At 41.3% G+C, this 17,071-nt stretch overlaps 1 pseudogene; it reads left to right on the top strand.

Moving 5' to 3' along the window:
* LOC124002350 overlaps positions 1–17,071 on the top strand; it is a 49,685-nt pseudogene that overhangs the window by 19,469 nt on the left and 13,145 nt on the right.

Raw genomic sequence — 17,071 nt, 5'->3', positions numbered from 1 at the left:
CTTGAGCGTCTCTCTTGATCCTAGGTCCTGGCAGAGTTGTGCAGACTCAGGACAACTGAGGTTTGGAGGAATACGCAGGTTTAAAGAGGAGTCCGTAATTTGCTTTCTAATAATCATAATCTTTTCCTCAAAGAAGTTCATGAATTTATCACTGCTAAAGTGCAAGTCATCCTCTCTTGGGGAATGCTGCTTTTTAGTTAGCTTTGCCACAGTATCAAAAAGGAATTTCGGATTGTTCTTATTTTCCTCAATTAAGTTAGAAAAATAGGACGATCGAGCAGCAGTAAGGGCTCTTCGGTACTGCACGATACCATCCTTCCAAGCTAGTCGGAAGACTTCCAGTTTGGTGTGGCGCCATTTCCGTTCCAATTTTCTGGAAGCTTGCTTCAGAGCTCGGGTATTTTCTGTGTACCAGGGAGCTAGTTTCTTATGAGACATTTTTTAGTTTTTAGGGGTGCAACTGCATCTAGGGTATTGCGCAAGGTTAAATTGAGATCCTCAGTTAGGTGGTTAACGGATTTTTGTCCTCTGGCGTCCTTGGGTAGGCAGAGGGAGTCTGGAAGGGCATCAAGGAATCTTTGTGTTGTCTGTGAATTTATAGCACGACTTTTGATGTTCCTTGGTTGGGGTCTGAGCAGATTATTTGTTGCAATTGCAAACGTAATAAAATGGTGGTCTGATAGTCCAGGATTATGAGGAAAAACATTAAGATCCACAACATTTATTCCATGGGACAAAACTAGGTCCAGCGTATGACTGTGAGAGTGAGTGGGTCCAGAGACATGTTGGACAAAACCCACTGAGTCGATGATGGCTCCAAAAGCCTTTTGGAGTGGGTCTGTGGACTTTTCCATGTGAATATTAAAGTCACCAAAGATTAGAATATTATCTGCAATGACTACAAGGTCTGATAGGAATTCAGGGAACTCAGTGAGAAACGCTGTATATGGCCCAGGAGGCCTGTAAACAGTAGCTATAAAAAGTGATTGAGTAGGCTGCATAGATTTCATGACTAGAAGCTTTTTAAGAAAGGCATTGGTGTTTATGGTTAGGTACGTTGGTGCAACGACAGTGCTTTTTTTGCAAATGCGCTTGTTAAATCATCACCCGTTTGGCGGGTAGGCTGTGATTCGATGATGAATTAACAGGCACTGCATTGATTATGTACAACGCAGTGCAAGCTAGTTAAATAGTAATATCATCAAACCATGTGTAGTTAACTAGTGATTATGTTAAGATTGATTGTTTTTTTCTAAGATAAGTTTAATGCTAGCTAGCAACTTACCTTTGCTCCTTGCTGCACTCGCGTAACAGGTGGTCAGTCTCCTCGTGGCGTGCAATGTATTTGGCGTACAAAAATGCAGATTACCGATTGTTATGAAAACTTGAAATCTGCCCTAATTAATCGGTCAAACTCTAGTTTCCTTTCAAATGATACCAAGAATATGCATATCCTAGCTTCAGGGCATGAGTTACAGGAAGTTAGATTTGGGTATGTCAATTTAGGGAAAATGGAAAAAAAAGGGTCCGATCCTAAAGAGGTTGTTTTACCACGTTGGCTCGTTTTTAATTTTTTAAATCTTAGTTTATCTTCTTTTTTTTATCTTAGTGGGTTCCTGAGTGGCGCAGTGGTCTAAGGCACTGCATCTTAGTGCAAGTCTTTTCCGTCCCTGGTTCGATCACAGGCTGTATCACACTCATCTATGATTGTGAGTCCCATAGGGCGGCACACAATTGTCCCAGTGTCGTCCAGGGTAGGTTGTCATTGTAAATAAGAATTTGTTCTTAACTGACTTGCCTAGTTAAATCAAGGTATAAAAAAAAATTAAATGAGGGCCTTGATGTTTTTCTTTTGACATTGAGCTGAGCTGGAATCTGATATTTAAAATCAATGGTCTAAGTAAGACACTGCATAGCTGTGCAAGCTGTGTTGCTACAGATGCAGGTTCAATACTCGTGCTGGCCTCAACTGGGATACCCATGAGATGACTCTAGATTTTTGGTTTCTACCTCTAAAAACATAAATTCACCATTCTAAATAACATATTTATTTACAAATGAGTAACAATGTCTCACCCCATGTTCTAGAATGTCCTTTTTCTCGCAAATTTTACGTTATCATCTCCAAAATATTGTTATTTTTTTTAAACAAAGCGATTATTATTATTATTATTATTATTATTCTCACAGATATGATATTAACCCTGGAGCTAAGTAGGGTTGGTCCTGGTCAGTCCCTGGATGGGAGACCAGATGCTGCTGGAAGTGGTGTTGGAGGGCCAGTATGAGGCACTCTTTCCTCTGGTCTAAAAAATATCCCAATGCCTGAGGGCAGTGATTGGGGACACTGCCCTGTGTAGGGTGCTGTCTTTCGGATGGGATGTTAAACGGGTGTCCTGACTCTCTGTGGTCATTAAAGATCCCATGGCATTTATTGTAAGAGTAGGGGTGTTAACCCTGGTGTCCTGGCTAAATTCCCAATCTGGCCATCAAACAGTCACCTAATAATCCCAAATCTATATTTGCCTCATTCATCCCCCTCCACTCCCCTGTAACTATTCCCCAGGTCGTTGCTGCAAGTGAGAATGTGTTCTCAGTCAACTTACCTGGTAAAATAACGGATAAATTAATAGCCGGCACCTACATAAAGCTGAGTGACTCACTCATTCATGGCTATGGATCAAAATAAATAAGTACCAACATACTTTCTGATGGTCTTTAATAAATACATGTTTTGGTTATCCTGACCTGGACACCATGTACAGTATTATAATAGCCCATTTATGAGCTATTATCAGGACAATATACCTTTACCAACACCTCTCTGTATTTTGATACCCATGAGGCTGCTTATGGTTTAATTTAGAATCCTCCAATCCTCTATATGTAATTATCGACAAAGAGTCACGTCTTATTTTTCGATGTACTGTAGGCCCACCATAGGCAACATGAGCCTCACTAGTGTTGAGTACTGTGCTGGTAAATGTGGTGTAGGTCTTATTTAAAGAGCATATTGAATTTGGAAGCAATAGGATTTGAAGCAATAGCCTTCAACTATTTTAGCACCGTTTCGTGTCAAGCATGGGGACTGGTCTTGATAAATCAATGAGATTTTTTGGGGGACTGAATCTCCGTTTGGGTATTGGTTAGACTAAAATTATTGTTTAGAAATGTTATGCACTTAGTGTAACCTTAATTTAACTAGGCAAGTCAGTTAACAACAAATTATTATTTACAAGGACAGCCTACTCCTTCCTCCCCATCAGGTAATTGAACCCCGGTCTCCCGCGTGCCCTTACGACATGGGGATTCTTTAGCTAAATAGTCCAGCACTGTAGCCTACTCCCGACTGTCACATTGTACATCGCCATATTTTCCGTTCCAGGGTTTTTTTTTTTTTTTTTTTGGAATAGAAACACCATAATATTAATCAAATTAATGAAGCCAAATTTCTCAGTCACATATATTATATTCTTACAAAAAAGGCTTTAAATTCTCTATAACAGCCACTATTGAAGGCTATCAAATGCTTCTGAAAGATGCCCTCTGGTGGTCAAACTAGCACTAACTAGCATTAATGGTACCAGTGGTTGGCACTTAAATAACAGTGCCATAGAATTCTGCTGTGCTGCTGGACGCTGCAACTTTTTAAAGGACGAACCACTGTACATATCTGCTTTACCTGTGACTTTTTATATATTATAATGATGTATTACTCAACGATAACGGCATCTTTAGAACATACAACGTGATGTATCTAGATCCGGTTTTCATGGTCAGTGTTTTATTGTTTTCAAGTCCATTCCTCAGTAACCAAAAGCTATAGGCTCTATACTCTGGCAAATCTGACCTCAATTGCTTTCTGTTTGTCCTGGCTATTGAATTTCCTTTCCCCCTCCCATCTTGTTCAGTCTAAATATGTCTTGAATTAGATTGTTGTTGCCTGCACAAGATACCGATAACAATCATTCATCTCCCCCAGAAATATATATATATATATATACATTTGATGTCAGAAGTTTACATACACTTAGGTTGGAGTCATTAACTTGTTTTTCAAAAACTCCACAAATTTCATGTTAACAAACTATAGTTTTGGCAAGTCGGTTAGGACATATACTTTGTGCATGACACAAATAATTTTTCCAACAATTGTTTACAGGCAGATTATTTCACTTATCATTCACTGTATCACAATTTCAGTGGGTCAGAAGTTTACATACACTAAGTTGACTGTGCCTTTAAGCAGCTTGGAAAATTTCAGAAAATGATGTCATGGCTTTAGAAGCTTCTGATAGGCTAGTTGACATCATTTGAGTCAATTGGAGGTGTACGTGTGGATGTATTTCAAGGCCTACCTTCAAACTCAAAGCGTCTTTACTTGACATCGTGGCAAAATCAAAATAAATCAGCCAAGACCTCTGAAAAAAATTGTAGACCTTCACAAGTCTGGTTCATCCTTGGGAGCAATTTCCAAACGCATGAAGGTACCACGTTCATCTGTACAAACAATAGTACGCAAGTATAAACACCATGGGACCACGCAGCCGTCATACCTCTCAGGAAGGAGACGGGTTCTGTCTCCTAGAGATGAACATGCTTTGGTGCAAATCAATCCCAGAACAACGGCAAAGGACCTTGTGAAGATGCTGGAGGAAACGGGTACAAAAGTATCTGTATCCACAGTAAAACAAGTCCTATATCAACACAACCTGAAAGGCCGCTCGGCAAGGAAGAAGCCACTGCTCCAAAACCGCCATGAAAAAAGCCAGACTACGGTTTGCAACTGCACATGGGGACAAAGATTGTACTTTTTGGAGTAATGTCCTCTGGTCTGATGAAACAAAAATGCAACTTTTTGGCCAAAATTACCATCGTTATGTTTGGAGGAAAAAGGGGGAGTGTCACGCCTTGGTCATTGTAATTTGTGTTTTTTGTTATATATTTTGGTCAGGCCAGGGTGTGACATGGGTTTATGTGTTGGGTTCGTATTGGGGTTTTATTAGCATTGGGATTGTGTATGATTAGGGGTGTGTCTAGTTAGGCTTGGCTGCCTGAGGCGATTCTCAATTAGAGTCAGGTGCTTATCGTTGTCTCTGATTGGGAACCGTATTTAGGTAGCCTGAGTTCGCTTTGTATTTTGTGGGTGTTTGTTCCTGTCTCTGTGTTGTATTCACCAGATAGGCTGTAATTAGTTTCTCGTTTCGTTTGTTGTTTTCGTATTTCAGTTATTTCATGTACCGTCATATCATTCATTAAAGGCATGAGTAACCAACACGCTGCATTTCGGTCCGACTCTCTTCATTCAACAGTCGAACGCCGTTACAGGGAGATTTGCAAGCCGAAGAACACCACCCAACCGTGAAGCACGGGGGTGGCAGCATCATGTTGTGGGGGTGGTTTGCTGCAGGAGGGACTGGTGCACATCACAAAAAAATGGCATTATGAGGGAGGAAAATTATGTGGACACATTGAAGCTACATCTCAAGACATCAGTCAGGAAGTTAAAGCTTGGTTGCAAATGGGTCTTCCAAATGGACAATGACCCCAATAATACTTCCAAATTTGTGGCAAAATGGCTTAAGGACAACAAAGTCATGGTATTGGAGTGGCCATCACAAAGCCCTGACCTAAGTCCTATAGACAATTTGTTGGCAGAACAGAGAAAGCTTGTGCGAGCAAGGAGGCCTACAAACCTGTCTCAGTTATACCAGCTCTGTCAGGAGGACTGGGCCAAAATTCACTCAACTTATTGTGGGAAGCTTGTGAAAGGCTACCTGAAACATTTGACCCAAGTTAAACAATTTAAAGGCAATGCTACCAAATATTAATTGAGTGTATGTAAACTTCTGACCCACTGGGAATGTGATGAAAGAAATAAAAGCTGAAATAAATCATTCTCTCTGCTATTATTCTGACATTTCACATTTTTAAATAAAGTGGTGATCTTAACTGACCTAAGACAGGGCATTTTTGCTTGGATTAAATGTCAGGAATTGTGAAAAACTGAGTTTAAATGTATTTGGCTAAGGTATATGTAATCTTCCAACTTCAACTGTATCTATATATATATATATATATATATATTTTTTTTTTACAAAGCCTAATGTGTTTTGGTGGAGAGATAAAGCACTGAAAGGCTTGACCTGGTGATAAGGTTTGTTATTTTAGTCATCAGGTGGAGAAGAGAGGGCTGAGGTAATCAGGAAATATTGTCCTGTCCGTCAGAGTGGACGAGCACTGAGCAGGTTGAACTTGTGGGGGTGTTATCACAGCTTGGGTCTCCTAGAGACCGCTGGGCATCAGGCCTATCTGAACACAGAAGCATTGATCTGCTCTGTAAGGAAATGTATTGTGTGAATGCACACTGGGATATTTGATGCTTAAAATGCAGTTTGTTTCTACATCAAGGTCTTATCTTTGTACTCGCAAAACTCTAATTTCAGCAGCACCTGTTTTTTTATATCCCACTTCTTGGGCAAGCTTCAGTTCATTGTATAGTATTCAGGATGCCCAGTGGAGCCCTTCACTGCCTTGTGTTGCAGTATATTAAGGGTGCGTTTTCTGATTGTTTAGCCCTGAGGTGTCAGGCAGCTTCGTCAGTTAATGTTTCAGCTGCACTTTGTCTTGTCTGAAAGCACAACGAAACAGACCCTGCCAACAAAGGCTGTCGAATGAGTGTGGATGGGAGCCTGTCCAACTATATATCCCAGCCTACTCTCTCCTGGGTTGTTTTTAGACTAATACATATTTTTCCTCTCTGATGGTTTTCATTTCTACCTTTTTGGATAAGGAAGTTTGGCAAATCCTCTCATAAAACATGTGTAGCTCTAGACACTCATTGCAAAGGGCCCTGCAGCTCTGAGATTAGATTTGTAGGAGTTAGGGAGAACCCCCTCCTCAAATGTACTGCCTGTTCTAAAAGGGATGAGCTTCAGGAGTGCAGTCCTCACTAGGCCACGGTAGACTGCCGGGCGTCAAATACTAACCATTGTGATGTCATTTCTCTGTAGTCAAAGCCTGGCGTCTGCTGAGCTATCACTTTATAGTTTCCTGTTGTGCCTCTAGTCTTGGATTGATTTTGCATGTTCATTGGGATTATGTGCATATAGGGGAATAAAAACATGTACTCTAGGGGTTATCATTTTACCTTTGATGTTATGCAGTGTTAATGTAGTAGCCTAGATGACATGCAGTGTAATATCACCATGTAATACTTTTCAGCTGATAACTGTCACATCCCAGTTAAATGTTGTTAGTATAAACCATTATGCCTATACGCAACAGCACCCCTGACACTGTCAATTTACTCACTCAAATGTAGACCCAACCTGCTTTTGCTGGGAATTTCACAGCAATGGGGATATCCTGGTCTCTTTCTATGCATTTCCTTAACAGGGACTTACTATCAGCCCACTGAAATAGCTGACCTACTGTATGAATGTTTAGCCAACCCCCTTGCTGGCTGGCAGGGTGGAGGAGCTGCCCCCAGCCCACGTCACAGGATGTGTAATGAATTCCAGATTGCTGACAGTGCAATGTGGCTACATAGTAGATCACCCTAACAACACCAGCCCCAGCGCCCTATAAAATGTATGCCATCCAACTCCACAGCAGTGAACTAACTGCCATAGCAGCAGAGACTAGTGAACCTCCGGGAGGCAGCTAGCTAGGGAACAATGATTCAAGTGGCTTTCTCTCTGTAGTGTTTTACCTTTCTACTGAGTGAGCAGGTTCATATTACTAGATCATTATGGCCTCTGCATTCTAAGGATTGTTTAGTTCTTTTCATTTCACTTTGGAAATCATTGAGAAACTGCAATTGACATATTTTTAAAAGTTCAGCTCCTGCTTTGTAGTTTCTTTTGTTGATTTTCTTCAGTAGTTATTATATTAAATAGTTTAAATGAAAAAATACCAAAACATAAGTATACTATGTTGTCCCAGTAGTTTAGAACATGATACAGATATGAAGGATCTACTGGTCTGAGTCCTGTCTGAGAGGCCAAGTCCTATTTTTGAAAAGCTCTCCTCTGTGAGTTGTACACTACCTTTCAACACTGCATGGGCTGCCAAAACTGGTGAATGGCTTTTGTTCCGGGCTCCAGTGCTCTGGCCTGCCAAGTCATAGCCCTCTTTGTCGATCAGTAATTGTAGAGCAAATGCTCCCCCATCTTGTGTTGGAGTGACTCATAGTTCACTATCTCAGACCTTGACAGTGACATACAACACAGTTAATACAGAGAGGTCATTTTCTATTGCTGTGTATTAGATCACCTCCAGACTTGAGGTACCTGTGGCATTTATGATTACATGAGGTCTTAATTGTGTGTTTATGAAATTGTATGGTAAATGACATATGGTAGGACTATGTCGCACTCTTTACACTGGCATGCAAAGATTGAGGTCAACGCCTGTACTGTACACACACACCTCAAAGAATGCACATGTGATAACATTGAAAAACATTTACTCGTAAGTCATAATTACCATCCCATTCTGGAACTGCGCCTTGACATGATAGAACTATATTTCAATTTCCTCTGTTAATTAAAAGGGCTTTTATCTGTTTCTATTGAGACACTTTGACAAGACCTAAGTGGATATTAAGCCTAGTCTGTTGGAATGCATCAATAGCCTGCCAGATAAAAATATGAAAAATGTCCAGTCATGACCACTTTTTCTATTTTGATTTGGTTGTCACTTTCTTCCTATATGATGTGGGACTTGACCTGTTCTGTACAACGCATCAATGACAATTTGTAAAACATTTTAATGTTGATATTTCACATGATCTCTGTCCCCTGTGTTCTGCTCTGTAGAACTCATTTGGGGTTATTATTTGATATAGGGGTTTATTGAACTCAGAGATGGTCATCATGGAGATCTAGAGTAGTAATTACACGGTGTAATGCCAGTATAATAGTGTAATGCCAGTATAATAGTGTAATGCCAGTCTAATAGTGTAATGCCAGTCTAATAGTGTAATGACAGTCTACTAGTGTAATGACAGTCTAATAGTGTAATGACAGTCTAATACTGTAATGACAGTATAATAGTGTAATGACAGTCTAACTAATAGTGTAATGTCAGTCTAATAGTGTAATGTCAGTCTAATAGTGTAATGACAGTCTAATAGTGTAATGTCAGTCTACTAGTGTAATGTCCGTCTAATAATGTAATGACAGTATAATAGTGTAATGCCAGTCTAATAGTGTAATGTCAGTCTAATAGTTTAATGACAGTCTACTAGTATGATGACAGTCTAATAGTGTAATGACAGTATAATAGTGTAATGCCAGTATAATAGTGTAATGACAGTATAATAGTGTAATGTCAGTCTACTAGTGTATTGTTAGTCTAATAGTGTAATGACAGTCTAATAGTGTAATGTCAGTCTACTAGTGTAATGTCCGTCTAATAGTGTAATGACAGTATACTAGTGTAATGCCAGTATAATAGTGTAATGCCAGTATAATAGTGTAATGCCAGTATAATAGTGTAATGACAGTATAATAGTGTAATGACAGTATAATAGTGTAATGACAGTATAATAGTGTAATGACAGTATAATAGTGTAATGACAGTCTAATAGTGTAATGACAGTCTAATAGTGTAATGACAGTCTACTAGTGTAATGTCCGTCTAATACTGTAATGACAGTATAATAGTGTAATGCCAGTCTAATAGTGTAATGTCTGTCTAATAGTGTAATGTCAGTCTAATAGTTTAATGACAGTCTACTAGTATGATGACAGTCTAATAGTGTAATGACAGTATAATAGTGTAATGCCAGTATAATAGTGTAATGACAGTCTAATATTGTAATGACAGTATAATAGTGTAATGACAGTCTAACTAATAGTGTAATGTCAGTCTAATAGTGTAATGACAGTCTAATAGTGTACTGACAGTCTAATAGTGTAATGACAGTCTAACTAATAGTGTAATGTCAGTCTAATAGTGTAATGTCAGTCTAATAGTGTAATGCCAGTCTAATAGTGTAATGACAGTCTAATAGTGTAATGACAGTCTAATAGTGTAATGACAGTCTAATAGTGTAATGACAGGCTACTAGTGTAATGTCAGTCTAATAGTGTAATGTCAGTTTAATAGTGTAATGACAGTCTACTAGTGTAATGTCAGTCTACTAGTGTAATGTCAGTCTAATAGTATGACAGTCTACTAGTGTATTGTCAGTCTAATAGTGTAATGACAGTCTAATAGTGTAATGTCAGTCTACTAGTGTAATGTCCGTCTAATACTGTAATGACAGTATAATAGTGTAATGTCAGTCTAATAGTTTAATGACAGTCTACTAGTATGATGACAGTCTAATAGTGTAATAACAGTATAATAGTATAATGCTAGTATAATAGTGTAATGACAGTCTAATAGTGTAATGAAAGTCTAATAGTGTAATGACAGTCTAATAGTGTAATGTCAGTCTACTAGTGTAATGTCAGTCTACTAGTGTAATGACAGTCTCCTAGTGTAATGACAGTCTACTAGTGTAATGTCAGTCTAATAGTGTAATGTCAGTCTACTAGTGTAATGACAATCAAATTGTATAATGTCAGTCTACTAGTGTAATGACAGTCTACTAGTGTAATGACAATCTAATAGTGTAATGACAGTCTACTGGTGTAATGACAGTCTAATTGTGTAATGTCAGTCTACTAGTGTAATGACAGTCTACTCGTGTAATGACAGTCTACTAGTGTAATGACAGTCTACTAGTGTAATGACAGTCTAATAACGGCGTAATGACAGTAATAAGAACTTTTGATCAATCAGCAGTGTTGTTATTATTATGGAGCATTAAAATGCCCCCTGGTCCTATTGGAGATGTAAATGAGCCTTTTTAAGATGCAACTGTTACTGTTCTTGTGAATTAATTCAGTTGATCATTATGTCTCAATCCTTCTGTATTTACAGTGTTGAAAGCTCCAGGTCGGACCTGAACAAGCTCCCGGTTTTACCCACTAGAGTCCTGAGGGAGCACCCCTCCCTGGTATACTGGTAAGCAGTGCCACATTAACAACACTTTAACCACAAATGCACAAGGGGTATTAATCCAATTGGATTACACACAGTTCCATAGATATCAGACAGTCCTGTTAATACCAATCCTCCCCTCACCCCGTCCCTATCCTCATCAAATGGCTTTTTAATTGTCGCTAACACCTGGATGCACACAGCAATTATTTTCCCATGCAGATGAGCTGGTGTGGGCAGCGAGGTGGAGGTACACCCAGAGTCCTGCCAGGCTGTTTATCTCAGATGGGCTGTATTAATTAGTGCTCTGTGTTAATTACGTCTGGCTGCATCATGAACAGCCAGGGTGGTGCCGACTTCATCATGTCTTCATGGGAGCTGGGCTAGACAGGAGGGTGAGAGAACGAGACGGCCAGGCCAGCCGCTTGTTAACAGCTCCTGTGTCTGTCTGAGTGTATGTTGCTGCATCTTGTTCTTCTGCCTCAGCATTCATCTGAGGCTGCAGCCCAGCCCACTGATGAACAGCAGCTGTATGGATTAATGGGCATATTGGAATTACAGGGCTGTGTGTGTGAGTTGAGAAGAGATGAGAACCATGGTCAGGCCAGTAGGCCAGACAGAATTCTCTCCATGAACAGGAAGGATGTGTGTCAGGGAAGGACTGTCTCACCACTTGTCTCTGTTTGGGGATATGTTACAATCAGTAATGGCTTATTCATTTCACCTTTTATTTTTCTCTATTACAGTGAAGACCGAGTGATCGAGCACTATGAGAACCTGAAGGGCCTCAGCAGAGGGCAAGCAATTGTGCGGTAAGTCAAGTGCATGGAGGAAATGAGCTGCTGTGGACCTCTAGTTTAGCACGTTCATCAGTCCAACACACTCTGCAGTCCTCTGTAGCGTCTACTCCTGTGTTTTTGTTTTAAAGGGGTTGCTGTCACACTGCCAGAATGTGTCATTAATTAGGGGACAGCAAACTTTTGCTATGCTTTGGGCAGCCAGCAGTGTGTGACATAGGTCCACTCTGTTTTCCCTGGGAGGGCTTAGCCTAACGAGGTCATTTACACACGGCTGTATGATTTGTGCCCTTGACTTGATCAATTTATTCTCCAAGGCCCTGTAAAGAAATCGATGGCTCCGCCACTGTAAATGACTGTGTCTGGTGAATGACTGACTGGGGCTTAAAGCCCATTCAAACTTCTGTAGAGCAGCCACTCACAGACGTTGATGAAGTGTAACTGCCTGAATTACTGCTAATGCATCCCCCTCCGTTTTGAAGGTATTTGGCCTTAGTGGAGTCCCTCCCTACATATGGAGTTCATTATTATCCAGTAAAGGTAAGAGAGAAATCAACCCTGTATCTTACAGTAGGAAGCATCAAACATCTGCACATTTGTTTTCATGTTTGCATTCCCATCTATCTAGCTAGCATTTTTAAAATATAAAAAAGTTGTGTGTTCAGATAGAAATACAGCCGTTTTCCCTCTGGACGCTGGACAGGGACCTTAGCTGGCTGTTTTCTCAGGCTCTGTGCTTAGTTAAATAATGATTGAGTGATCCTTCTCTCAGAAACTCTCTCACTCCCAGAGCCTCAGCCCCACCAGCCCCGCTCTCCTACCTCACTCATTAAAGCAGGGTGTCTGAGCACATCAAACGCTGCTGTTAAAATGACTCGGTCTGAAGCTTTTTAGGGCTGCTTCAATGCATTTGATCTCTCCTTGTGTTGCTAGTGCTGCTAGCCTAATGGGGTAATTGTCACAGTAATGGCCCGTTCTTCTTTTAAAAATGTACCACTTAAGCTGCTCCTAATGACTGGTGTGCCTTGCCTTGCCTTCCCAACAGGACAAGCAGGGCCTGCCGTGGTGGCTGGGAGTCAGCTATAAAGGCATTGGACAGTACGATTTACAGGACAAGTTGAAACCTCGGAAGGTAGGTTGGCCTTCTGTGACTTGTTTCTCCTTATGGTCTAACTGAACAACCAGCTCCACTCTGGTTAATAATCCACCAAACTGTAAATAATGGCAACAAGAAGCTTGTGTTCTTGGCCAGGGTAAAGGGAGGGAAAGTTGTTATCAATGTGGGTGTGATAGTATCTGGATTATGGTGATAAGATTGTGGCATTCCTCATTTAGGGTGTGATTGAAATAATCATGACTGTGATTCCCAATATGAAACCTAAAGTTACAGTTTTGGCCTTAAATGTAAAAAAGTTACAATTTATTGTTGTGTGTTTTCCTCCGCCCACTTCATTACTATGTCTCTTACCTGTTCACATGTTGGATCCCTGTTGACACAGCTGGGAATGCTGTTCCAGTGAATGCCAAGGCATTACTGGGCGTGTCCCATATATTAAACCCAGCGTATCCCTGCTCCTTTCTCAGCAACCCTTCCAGTGGAAGGTGTAATTATGGTGCAGGATGGGGAGCAGGCAGGGCTCTGGGGCTGGATGAGCCGGCACCAAGCCAGCCTGGGCGGTCTCTGTGAGGGGCTCAGCTCTGAGAGAGAGCTATGCTCTACCCAGGCCCACCAACCACACATGGAGGGAGCACTCATGCCAAAACTCCTCCGTAGCAGACCCCTGGTGAAACGGTGGACTTTTGTAATATGCTTTTTTTTAAGTGCACAACTCTTGTTGCTGTTCTAGAGGGGCCTGTCATCTGGTAGAATATTGATAGTGCTTCCTATCAAGGCTGGCGACCTTTGTATTCATCGCAGCCCCCCTCTGCCCTTCTCCAAGCATGCTGAGCTCATTATGCAAAGCTGCCTGTCATTGTGTGTGTTTCTCTCAGAGAGCAAACAATTGATCAAGCAATAAAACACAATCACCTTGTCAGGGGGGCTGTGAGAAGCTTGGAAGGGTGTGAGGGGCTTGGAAGGGGGGTTGAGTGGGTCTTGAAGGGTGGTGGGGTTGAGGAGGTCTTGAAGGGTGGGGGGTTGAGGAGGTCTTGAAGAGTGGGGGGGTTGAGGAGGTCTTGAAGAGTGGGGGGGTTGAGGAGGTCTTGAAGTGTGGGGGTCTGAAGGGGTCTTGAAGGGGGGGCTGCAGAAAAGGAATCCCACTGCAGCACTCCAATCGTCCTGTGAGGAATCTTGGGATTCTTGATGTTTTCCCAGACTTCAGTGACATGCGCTGAAAGAAGCTACTGTAGTTTAACCTCTTGTCAGCTCTATCACAACTTAATGGATGGGATGAACCACAACTTCCTATCCCTGTCTGTTGGGTAAAAGAGAACTGGGGCTTTTTCTAAAATCTCAATAGTAACCAACAGGAGAATAAGAGAGCACCACATTTTATACAAAGGCCTTCTTTAAATTAAAAGTTATTTCTAAGATGGTCTGAGGAGCAAATGGCTGTGATAAAGAGAGTGCTCTCTCTCTCGCTCTGGCTCTCTGTGTGTGTCTCTGTCTGTTTGTTTCAGTCTCTCGCTCTCTCTCTCTCAATTTCAATTCAACTGGGCTTTATCACTCTATCTCTCTTTTTCTCTCCGTGTCTCTGTCTGTTTCAGTCCATCTCTCTCTTCCTCTTATCAGCAAGTAATTTAACACTTACTTGTATTATAATCACTTGCAGGTCCAGTTATATGGTCAACCAATAAAACCAATGTAAGCACAGCTCAGTAAGGGTAAAATCATTTCTGTAATGGTAATAATCATATATGATTAGACCCTTAATTTTTTATCTTGGAACAATAAAAGGCTGCTCAAATATTTATACGGGTGCTAAAATCCAAGGCTAGCTGTGTCAGAGGACCATGCGGCTCCATTCCCTAAAAGCACTCTTCACACTTCTTTCACCACCGTATATAATAGGTTAAAACCAGAGCCTTAATTAATGTGTGTGTTTGTAGTGGACTGTAGCATTCTCTCTCGTCATGCCTCTGCTGGAAATGTTCAGTGAACCAGCGTGCCATGTGACTGTATGAGAAGGGTGTGGTGGTTCTCTTCCTGCGTGTAAGTCCCGACCTTTGACACACTTTATTTATCTTCCTCAGAGGATTCCTCCATCACGTCACAGGGCCTGGGGGAGTCTGGGGAGGTTGTTGTGGGTTCAGGGTTGGGTCTGCATCAGAATGTTCTGGGAATATCTCAAACCACAGGTATTTTGGCATGGGCTCTAATGAGAAGAGAAATCGCTAACATCTGAAATAAACGAGATTGAAATGGGGAACTACTGTTCTGTTTTCCAGATGACTGGACTGTCTCTCTACCATTCACCTCATGTTTAGTTTTGGTGGTGGTTTCTCTGCAATGCAGTTTGGCAGCACTGGCTTGGACTGTTTCCTCTGTCCAAATAGTAAGTGGGTTCTTGTGATCAGAGTTAAAGGTGTGTCACACATCCTTGATATATTTTGGCACTTACTACCTTCGGCCATACATGATCACTCATTAAAATGGTTATGTGTGTATGTGTGGTGTTTTGAAACTGTCTAATGATCTAATTATGTGAATGTGTGTTATCTGTTTATTTTCTGAATGTGCTGTAGTAAGTATCCAGGGGGTTTGTGAATTAGAGAGGGGTCTCCCACACAATGGGGTGAGTCTGTGGGAAGTGTGGAGCCTGCTGGTTCCCATTGTTCAGTAATTACCATGCTCCCAATCCACTATACTGGGGATCTAATTGATTAGGCTAGGCCTACAGTATTGGCTGGCGCAGCAATGGAGAATGGTCTGGATCACTTTACTTAAAGCATGAAATAACATCTTATGAACTATTGACATCTAATACACTGTTATTGGCTACAGCATTTGCTTTGTGAGTTGCAGAAATTTAGTTTGACATTTTCCTTTGGTTTTAATAATGGACTTTATAGGTGTAGTGAGAGATTCTTCCTTGTCAGCTTGGGCCCAGTTCTGAGAGCTGACCGAGAGCTGTCCTGTATTCACATGGAGGTGAAGAGGGGCCCGCTATTAATGATTAGACCAAAGTAGTAGATTCCTGAAATATTTGTCTTGGGGAGCGGTGGGAGCCTGGAATTGATAGCACTCTGAACAACAGGGGTTGGCATGGTATTTTAGAACCCAGATAACACATCACAAAGGGTTATGACTGTGGAGGGCTAATCTAAGATCTGTGGATGAAGGGAAACACACTGAAAGAATGGGGGTCATAGTGGTCTTTTCACTGAAGAGGAGAGGAGGTTGAATACCTCTCTATGCACAACTTGTTCATCTGGTTTGACTGAGGAGGAAGATTGTGATAGAGGGAGAGAAGGAGTGAGTTACACAGAGCAAATTCATGAGGAAAGGAGGGAGAGCAGAGCAGTGCAAGGTGGGCGAGGTCAGAGTGAGGTGTCTGTGATGTCAGAGGGAATGGGAGGAGAGAGGCGGAGCCTGCTCAGCTGACACTCTTGCAACACCTATCTGGCTGCCTGAGAACAGATGAATGTATTGTTCAAGAACGCTCTAGCCCTGTTGGAAACTTGGCCAGGGGATTCAATACCACCCTGAAAATTCACCCGGGATTTAAAAAGCACTAAAACCTGCCCTGGTAAGCCCCCCTATTACCAGACTAGGTAGTTCAGGATATATTCATGTGAGTTGCTGTTGTCATTCTGTTTTTGGGTTACCTGTAAGTAATTGTATGTTAATGTACTGTACAATCCACAGTTGTAAAGCAGTGACTGCGGTGTATACTATACTGGAAACATGTAGAACCTGTTTAGAAGAATACGATTCCCTATTGTGTTATTAACATTTTTACCAAGACTTCAATGTACTAAAATCAGTTCTCAGTCCATAAGGGATGTGGGGTAAAAAAAAAAGAGCAGTACACAGTATCATAGTCTGGGTTGCTTGTGATATTGTTTAGATTTCTCGCTGAGGATTGTAGTTAAGGGTCATGTGTTTTATTATTTAGAGCTATGGCTATCTGCCTGGCTTGCCAGTACCTGGTAGAGAATGTTTATTAAGTCCCTCTGCCATAAATCTACACCCCAGACCCTGTTGCCAGCGGTGGATTCTCACACAGCCAGACCAGGGGAGAGTCCATCGCTCTCAGCGAAAAGAGCTCAGAATCTCTCTAAAGAAAGCCCGGTTCTGCTGTATGCAGATGTTTCACCCCACTCCTCCTCCTGTT

The sequence above is a fragment of the Oncorhynchus gorbuscha genome, linkage group LG18, assembly GCF_021184085.1.
Source record: "Oncorhynchus gorbuscha isolate QuinsamMale2020 ecotype Even-year linkage group LG18, OgorEven_v1.0, whole genome shotgun sequence".
NCBI lineage: Eukaryota > Metazoa > Chordata > Actinopteri > Salmoniformes > Salmonidae > Oncorhynchus > Oncorhynchus gorbuscha.
Note: the sequence above shows the minus strand (reverse complement) of the source record. Positions and strands in the feature narration are given on the sequence as shown.